The following is a 7,519-nucleotide window of genomic DNA, read 5'->3' on the forward strand; positions in this document are numbered from 1 at the left end:
AGGGTCCCCTTAATGATTTATTTTACTAATATGTTGAAGTACCTTGCCTATACATCTCACCTATGGAAGCCCAAACGTGGATCACCTCACCCATCCCCTGTCCAAGCTGTTTCCTAGACAGCTGGCTCATGTTTGAGTTTCATAATGAGCACACTCATGTGTCAATACGTAGAGACCACCTGTCAATACGTAGAGACCACCTTTAGCTAACAGCCAGTTAGGAACTGAAGTCCTTAGCCCAACAGCCCACAAAGAACTAAATCCTGCCAACAGTCAGGTGAACAAGCTTGGAAGCACATCTTTCCCCACGTGTTTTAAAATGACTGAAATCCTCGCTAACACCTTGAGTGTAACTTCGTGAGAAGCCTTGAGCCAGACATACCCTGATAACTGTGCCCAGTTTTCAGACCCACATAAACTGTGAAATAATTAATGGTGTATTTTTAAGCCACTAAGTTTTGCTATAATTTGTTACTCAGTGATAGATCACAAATAAACTAGCTATGCCCCCTTACCAGAGTCTTCTCTCCTTCTGGCAGCTAAAGTGCATGCTAGAAACTAATGTTACATGATTAGGTAATTGGTAACTGGGGAGCAATATTAAAATCGCTAAAAAAGTCATCATAAAAAAACAGAGAGAGAGATCGAGTAGTGAAGGGTAGTTGCATATAACCCATAACACACTCTGTAAATGCATCTAAATTTCTGCTTTCCCCACCAAAGTATTGTTAATGCCCTGCCTACTTAAGGTTATCTCTTAAGGACATGTTGTTCTAGTCAAAGAGTATATTATGTGTAGAATTACTCTGAAGCATTATTTGAGCTCTTTCTGCAGTATGTGTGCAATTTGGTGATATTTCTTTGTATTCCCATCTTTCCTCTGCTCATTTTAATTTAGTAACATTTTCATATCATCATCTTGCTCTCACCAATAGGATGTATCATATCTCAAATACTTCTTTGCCACATTTTTAATTTCTGCTTTTGTTTACAAGTACTATGATAATGATACTAACAAAGAACAATCGAAGGGCCCAAACTTACACAGTTAACGGCTGTTCAAGAGGAGGTCTCTATCACTATCCTTTGTTCCTCCATGGCCAAAGTCCATTGTTTCCACTTAGACAATTTAGATATTTTGATTTCTGTCTTCTTTCTTTGACAGTGTAGTCTTATGTTTTTATGAAGAGAAAGAAAACGTCTAATCTCACCATTTGATAAAATATAACAAACCCATAAAATAAATAATATAAATCTCATATTTTTATGGTACTTGAATATTGTTTCTGATTTTAACATAAGCTAACACAATGTACATTTTGTACAATGCATTAACACAATTTTGCACAACACATTTCGTACAGTGCATGTTGTCCAATGCAATAACACAATTTTCTTTTGCGTTATTGCTTTGTACAAAAATGCAATAACACAAAAGAAAGTGTACATACTAATGGAAGTAAGCCTTGTATTATTCAGTCTATCTAGGGGGTTAAGTCTCTTTGTTTTCACTCACACTGAATGAAACATTGCCAAGAAAAATAGATATAACTGTTATAAAATATCAGAAAACTACAATTTTTAATATCCAATGAACTGTTTTTAATGTCTGAATTTCATGTCTTTTATACTTTAGGTTTTTTTTTTTTAATGGAAACACACTGTCAGCAGAGAACTATCAGGTCCTAGTGTTTTATCGATAGCACTGGTGAAAGTTCCACCTGACTATCAGGACCTACTGTTCTATCTGTAGCACTGGTGAAAGCTCCACCTGCTTACTTCAGGCTTGTGAGAGCTTCTTTCCTTTGAGAGTACTGGCTGGTGCCAGAAGAAGAAACATCATGCCCTGGAAGAGTAGAGAGCAGCTGGTGTAGTTGTCCTGGTGTTTATGGGATATAATAGGTATAAAGGCACATTTGGAACTGGTTGGGGATATAACGTAATGCTTCTTACATTTATCTTTATAATCTACTTTCCTATCAAGTTCATACTATATTCAGCAAATGCAGATGAAAAAAAAAAAAGCTCTCTTACCACAGCGGCTGAGAGAATGGAATCCATGTCCTAGTTAGTTAAACTATTTTTTTTATCAAATGCAAAATAAATACACTGAGAAATCTGTTCTATTTTTTAATTTGAAAAATGAAAGACATTTTGTAAGAATTAGCCAGGGGGAGTATGTCTGGAAAGCAATCAGCACAAAGTTTCTATTTGGGAGAAAACTAACATAATTGCCAAAAAAAAAAAAATACAAAAAAAAAAAAACCTCATCTGTAGTATGATCCAAATTTGTCCAGCCAGGGGTGTTACAGAAAGGAATTTGCTACCAGAAATTTGCATTAGATGGTATTTCCACTATTCCAAACTGTTTATTTTTGATGACATCTTCCTTTGTTTGGGCAGAAGTTTTATAGCACGTATTTAGTGAAGAGCTACAGAACCTTAATAAAATGAAATAAGTAAAGTATCAGCATGGCAAAACTAAGGTCATTATGGTGACTTTAAAAATAATTTCCTACAGAAATTAGGTCTCAGGCAGCATCTGCAAGTCACAGAAATTATTCCTTAGTTTTAGATTGCCTGCTGCTTTATACTCTCCCCTTTCCCATTATTTCTTATTATTTTTCCTGAAATGTTTTGGGGTCCATTGTCCACCCTCTCAGTGAACATCAGCATTGTGACTCTCATAGGATATCCACACCTGCTTTATTCATTTATTAAATGGTTAATTCAGGAGACACAGCCATGGCCCACGGATTTGGGAAGACCCTGGAAATATAAAGATATCCAGTTGACATGGCAGAGTGAACTTTTCCTCCAAAAACACAGGAATTCTGTGTAAATGAAAACTATTAAATATTAACAATGGAACTCAAAAAAATCACATGTGGGATACGAAGCAAGATCAGAAAGCTCATGCAGTAAGCTAGAGCTGAAGCCAAGGTGGGCTTACTGTTTTCCAACACAGATTTATACTGTGCAGGGTGAGATCATTAGTTCTGATTCCCAACTAAGGGTGCAAGATGAGGCTCTCATAACTTGAAAGGTACAAAACCTCCATATAAACTCAGAAACTGTGAAACATGATCTGGTTATTCTCCTGGAGAATGGCATTGGCAACATTCCTTCTGCATATCACTCAGGAGTGGTGGGGGAGGAAGTGGCCTGTCAGCAATTGCAACACAAGCTTACCCACATGCAAATTAGAATTTTTACTTTATAGTGGGCATCTACTGCATTGACAGTAAATTTTGCCTCCTCTCAGAGGTAAAATTGAAATGCTTGTCTGTACTAGCATCCAAAATGCAGAGTGCTCCCAGAAAAGACAGTGCCTACTAGAAATAATCATAGCATCAGAAGTCACTAAAAGTTACCATAATGAAGTAAACATCCATGAAAAAGCCAATAGATGCACTAAAGATAAGCTGACTTGAATTCATTAATAGTATTTGATAATGTGTTATCAAATATTGTTAAATAACATTATCAAATAATGTTTTTAATTTTCATACCAATATTTTAATCTTCCCTCAATTTTCTATCTAAAAGTATATAGACTCTTAATTCTCATTCCTAAACATGTCTATCCCATGGATTGCATTCAAGTTCACTTACAGAAATGGAGTCAAATTCTGGAATTTTATGAAAGGTTTATATTTGCTGGCTTACTCATTTCCTCAACTGATATTTATTGAGAGTTATGCTTTATCAAGTACTGTGCAACATGCTAAAGATGCAACATTTAAAAAAGCAACATTAATGTGGCTAAAGAGGTAAGTGGAGCTTATGACGCAAGGAGGCAGGTCAACAGGTAGTGATAATTCAGCAAGATAAATTAATGGCATAAACAAACAGCACAGTATAGAATGATCTTGTGGTAACCTCACTTATACAAACTGGGAGTGACACTGAGCTTATCGTGGTCAAATTTTTGAATTTAATGTGTTAAAAAATCTTATAACAAAAAAAAATTAAGAATTTTCCTGAATAGAAGTCACTGGTCAAATTGGTCTCTAATGTCTGTTCTATAAACAAAACTCCAGAATATTTGGCAATGTCTAAAGAATTCTTGGTAAAAAATATGGCATGACCCAAAATTTCTTACACCTAAATTTTCAAACTCATGGAAAATTAGTGGAAAGACAACTTTACATATACCAGAGCTTGTAAAGTGTAAACCATGCTACCCCACAAAAAAAAGAAGTTAATATAAAAGCACATTGCAGTTGAACCAGAGATTAACTGAAATAATGAATAGAAAGATTGTGTTATAAAAAGATGTGCTTCAAAAGAAAATATAGTTCACAAACAAAAAGAACACACACACACACACACATGCTGCACATGGTTGTGGGTGCCTGTAATTCCAGCTACTCAGGAAGCTGAAATGGGACGCATGAGCATTTGAACCCAGGAGTTCAAGCCTGCAGTGAGCTATGATGATACCAATGCAATCCAGTGTGGACAATAGAGTGAGACACCGTCTCAAAAAAAAGAGAGAGAGAGAGAGAGAGAGAGAGAAATGATAACTGCCTGAAGTGAAGGATGCCCTATTATTTATTTATTTGTTTATTTTTATATTTATTTTTGAGTTGAAGACTCACTCTGTCACCCAGGCTAGGGTACATGGTGCAGTCTCATCTCACTGTAGACTCAGCCTCCCAGGTTCAAACAATTACCACGCCTCAGCCTCCCAAGTTAAGGTACTACAGGCATGCACCACATGTCTGGGTAATTTTCATATTTTTGGTAGAGACAGGGTTTCCTGGTGTTGGCCAGGCTGGTCTTGAACTCCTAGCCTAAAGTGATCTGACTTTCTCGGCCTCCAAAAGTGCTGGGTTACAAGCTTGAACCACAGCTACCGAACTTTGTTTATTTTGTAGAGTGGCAAATGACTTCATACTAAAGATTTTGCCATGAAGACTAGTTTCTTCATCATTTGAGAACTGGGCAATATTTACTTGTTTTATTTTGCAATTTATACTCTCTAACTGGTCTGTTTATATTAAACATGTACAACTGTACATGTATGTTGCTGCATAACTATCAACATAAAATCCCTACTTACGAATTTCCTTGTACATTAGGAAAGTAGGGACGCAGAAGAAAGTTATCTGAAACAGTATTTAATACCAAAATGTAAGAAATCACCTAAGTGTGCACAAAAAAGGGTCAATAGAAAAAAGGGCACCTGTAGTCAAGACTATTAATACTAATGTTAAATTTAAACTACTTACATTAAATTACATATAAATGCAGTAAAAGTATACGGACACTCACGGTAGTAAAAATGACCAAATTTTACTTAATTTTACTTTGAAATGTAGAAGCTAATGTAGTAGTTTTCTTTACTTCAAATTGTATGTGGTATAAACAAGCAAGTTCAGCTTTGTTACTGGAAATAGGAATAATGCTGAGATAAGTAAATTCTAAACAGGTCAGAAAATAAAACGAAGCTGAGAAGGTTAAAATCTACCAACTTAATCCATCATGCTGAGGGGAGAAGAACTCAAAAGCCATCTCCTGACTTCATGGAAATCAATATTTCTGCCAAAGTCTGGTTACAGCTATAAAGGGTCACAAAAATTATCATCTCTGAATGATTTCTGCTTTCTTACTCAATGAGAAACTATATTCTAAACTCATAAACAGAGTATTTGCTATTTGAAATATTATCAGTGAAGAGAAAACTTAGCACTTTTGTCTGGCTGATTTATGTCACTTTCCACAGAAGAAAAACTGATTTCCAGCCTAGGTGCATACCTTCAAGTAACAGGCATTTGCACTCAAAATTCCACATAAATGTCAACTTGTGATCTACAAGGAATAAAGACACTGTATTCTCTCACAGTATAAACACGATGTTTTGGCCTTTCATACATCGGTGTACTTTACCTTGAACCTATTTAGGACCTATTTAAACTCTGCTGTGTTTAAATATCTATTCACCACCTTTCCCATAAATCCTACAGTACCTAGTTTTATTACTTTAGTTGCCACACAGGTATGGTCTACCTTACTCTACCAAGTCAATGCAATTTTATCAGGCTATAGGTTTGTCCTATGCAGCCATAGACTAGCTGGATTAATTCAAAGAATTTCTCTGTCTAGCTCTTTTCCCCATATTAAATGCAACCAGCAAAAATGTCTAACATGCCTAGAATTCCCAGAAATAAAACACATTTTCTGATTTGGCAAAATTGATTCCTGTAAATGATACTCATTTGAGAGAAGTGCCATTTTTCAAGTGACTGATATAAAAATGGTAATGTCCATAATAATTTGTACTCTATTTTATTTTAAAAGGTTCCATTTTTTTTTTTTTTGCCAGGCAAGGTTGCTTACGCCTGTAATCCCAGCACTTTGGGAGGCTGAGGCTGGTGTATCTCAAATGAAACCAGCCTGGCCACCATGGCAAAAGCCCACCTTTATGAAAAATACAAAACCTCTGCCAGGTCTGGTGGCTTACGCCTGTAGTCCCAGCTACTCAGGAGGCAGGAGAATCACCTCCAGGAGGTGTAAGTTGCAGACAGCCAATATCACGCCATTGCACTCCAGCGTGGGCCAGAGAACTGGATTTTGTTTCAAAAAAGTAAAATACAATAAAATAAATGTGGATTTTTTTGAAAACATAATAAGCCAGTTTTTATGTTATTTCTGAAATTTTTATCTGTGTCTATTCTTTTCACACAGAAAGGAGATAGACAAGCTTATACAAATGTTTCAACTATATTTGAATTTTATTTGCACAACTGTCTGAATAATTTTAATATCCTAGATTAAAGTTAGAATACGTATATTTTACCCTTTGGTCTGTTTTTTTTATTATTTTAAGTCTGAGCATAATAACTCCCTAAAAAGATTTCTGTAGGGCCTGGTTTCTCCTAACATTATTTTGTTGGCTGTATTTTATCTAAGCTCATTATGCCAACAGAATTTGTGCTGTGTCTTCAAAAATGACTTCTGAAAACCTTCCATGGCATCTGTTACGCCACTAACTCTAATGGGGTAATGGGGACCATATTTACCCTCCCAGGTTAAATAAGTATAAAACTAGACAGAAATATGAAAAAAATATCTTTCTAGATTCAATTACAGGCAGCACCAATCATTTCTTGGAAAAGATGAACAAAGACAGTATAAGGATGAACCCTGCTTATCACCAGGCCATAACTTAGGGGGTCTTACTAGACTGAGAAGACTAAAATCAGAGTTCAATTATACCAAGAAAACTAGAATTTGTAGAGCAAAATGCCTGAAAAAAAAGAAGACTTACACAAAAAGAAAACCCCAGAGAGGCAATAGAGTTCTTGCAGGTCTTCTGCTGGCTGTTAATCTGCATATCCACGTGAGAAAATTATTTGAAGTTTAAAAGAAAGCACGGGAACAAAACTATTCCCTGTACACACATCTATAATGTTAATTGGGCAGAGTACTTTGACTTTGTTTCTGGGTAAGAAACATAGCATGATCTTCCTATTATTTCTTTAGCTATACTCAATATCTGAAATGTATGAGA

This window comes from Gorilla gorilla, chromosome Y (assembly GCF_029281585.2).
Source record: "Gorilla gorilla gorilla isolate KB3781 chromosome Y, NHGRI_mGorGor1-v2.1_pri, whole genome shotgun sequence".
NCBI lineage: Eukaryota > Metazoa > Chordata > Mammalia > Primates > Hominidae > Gorilla > Gorilla gorilla.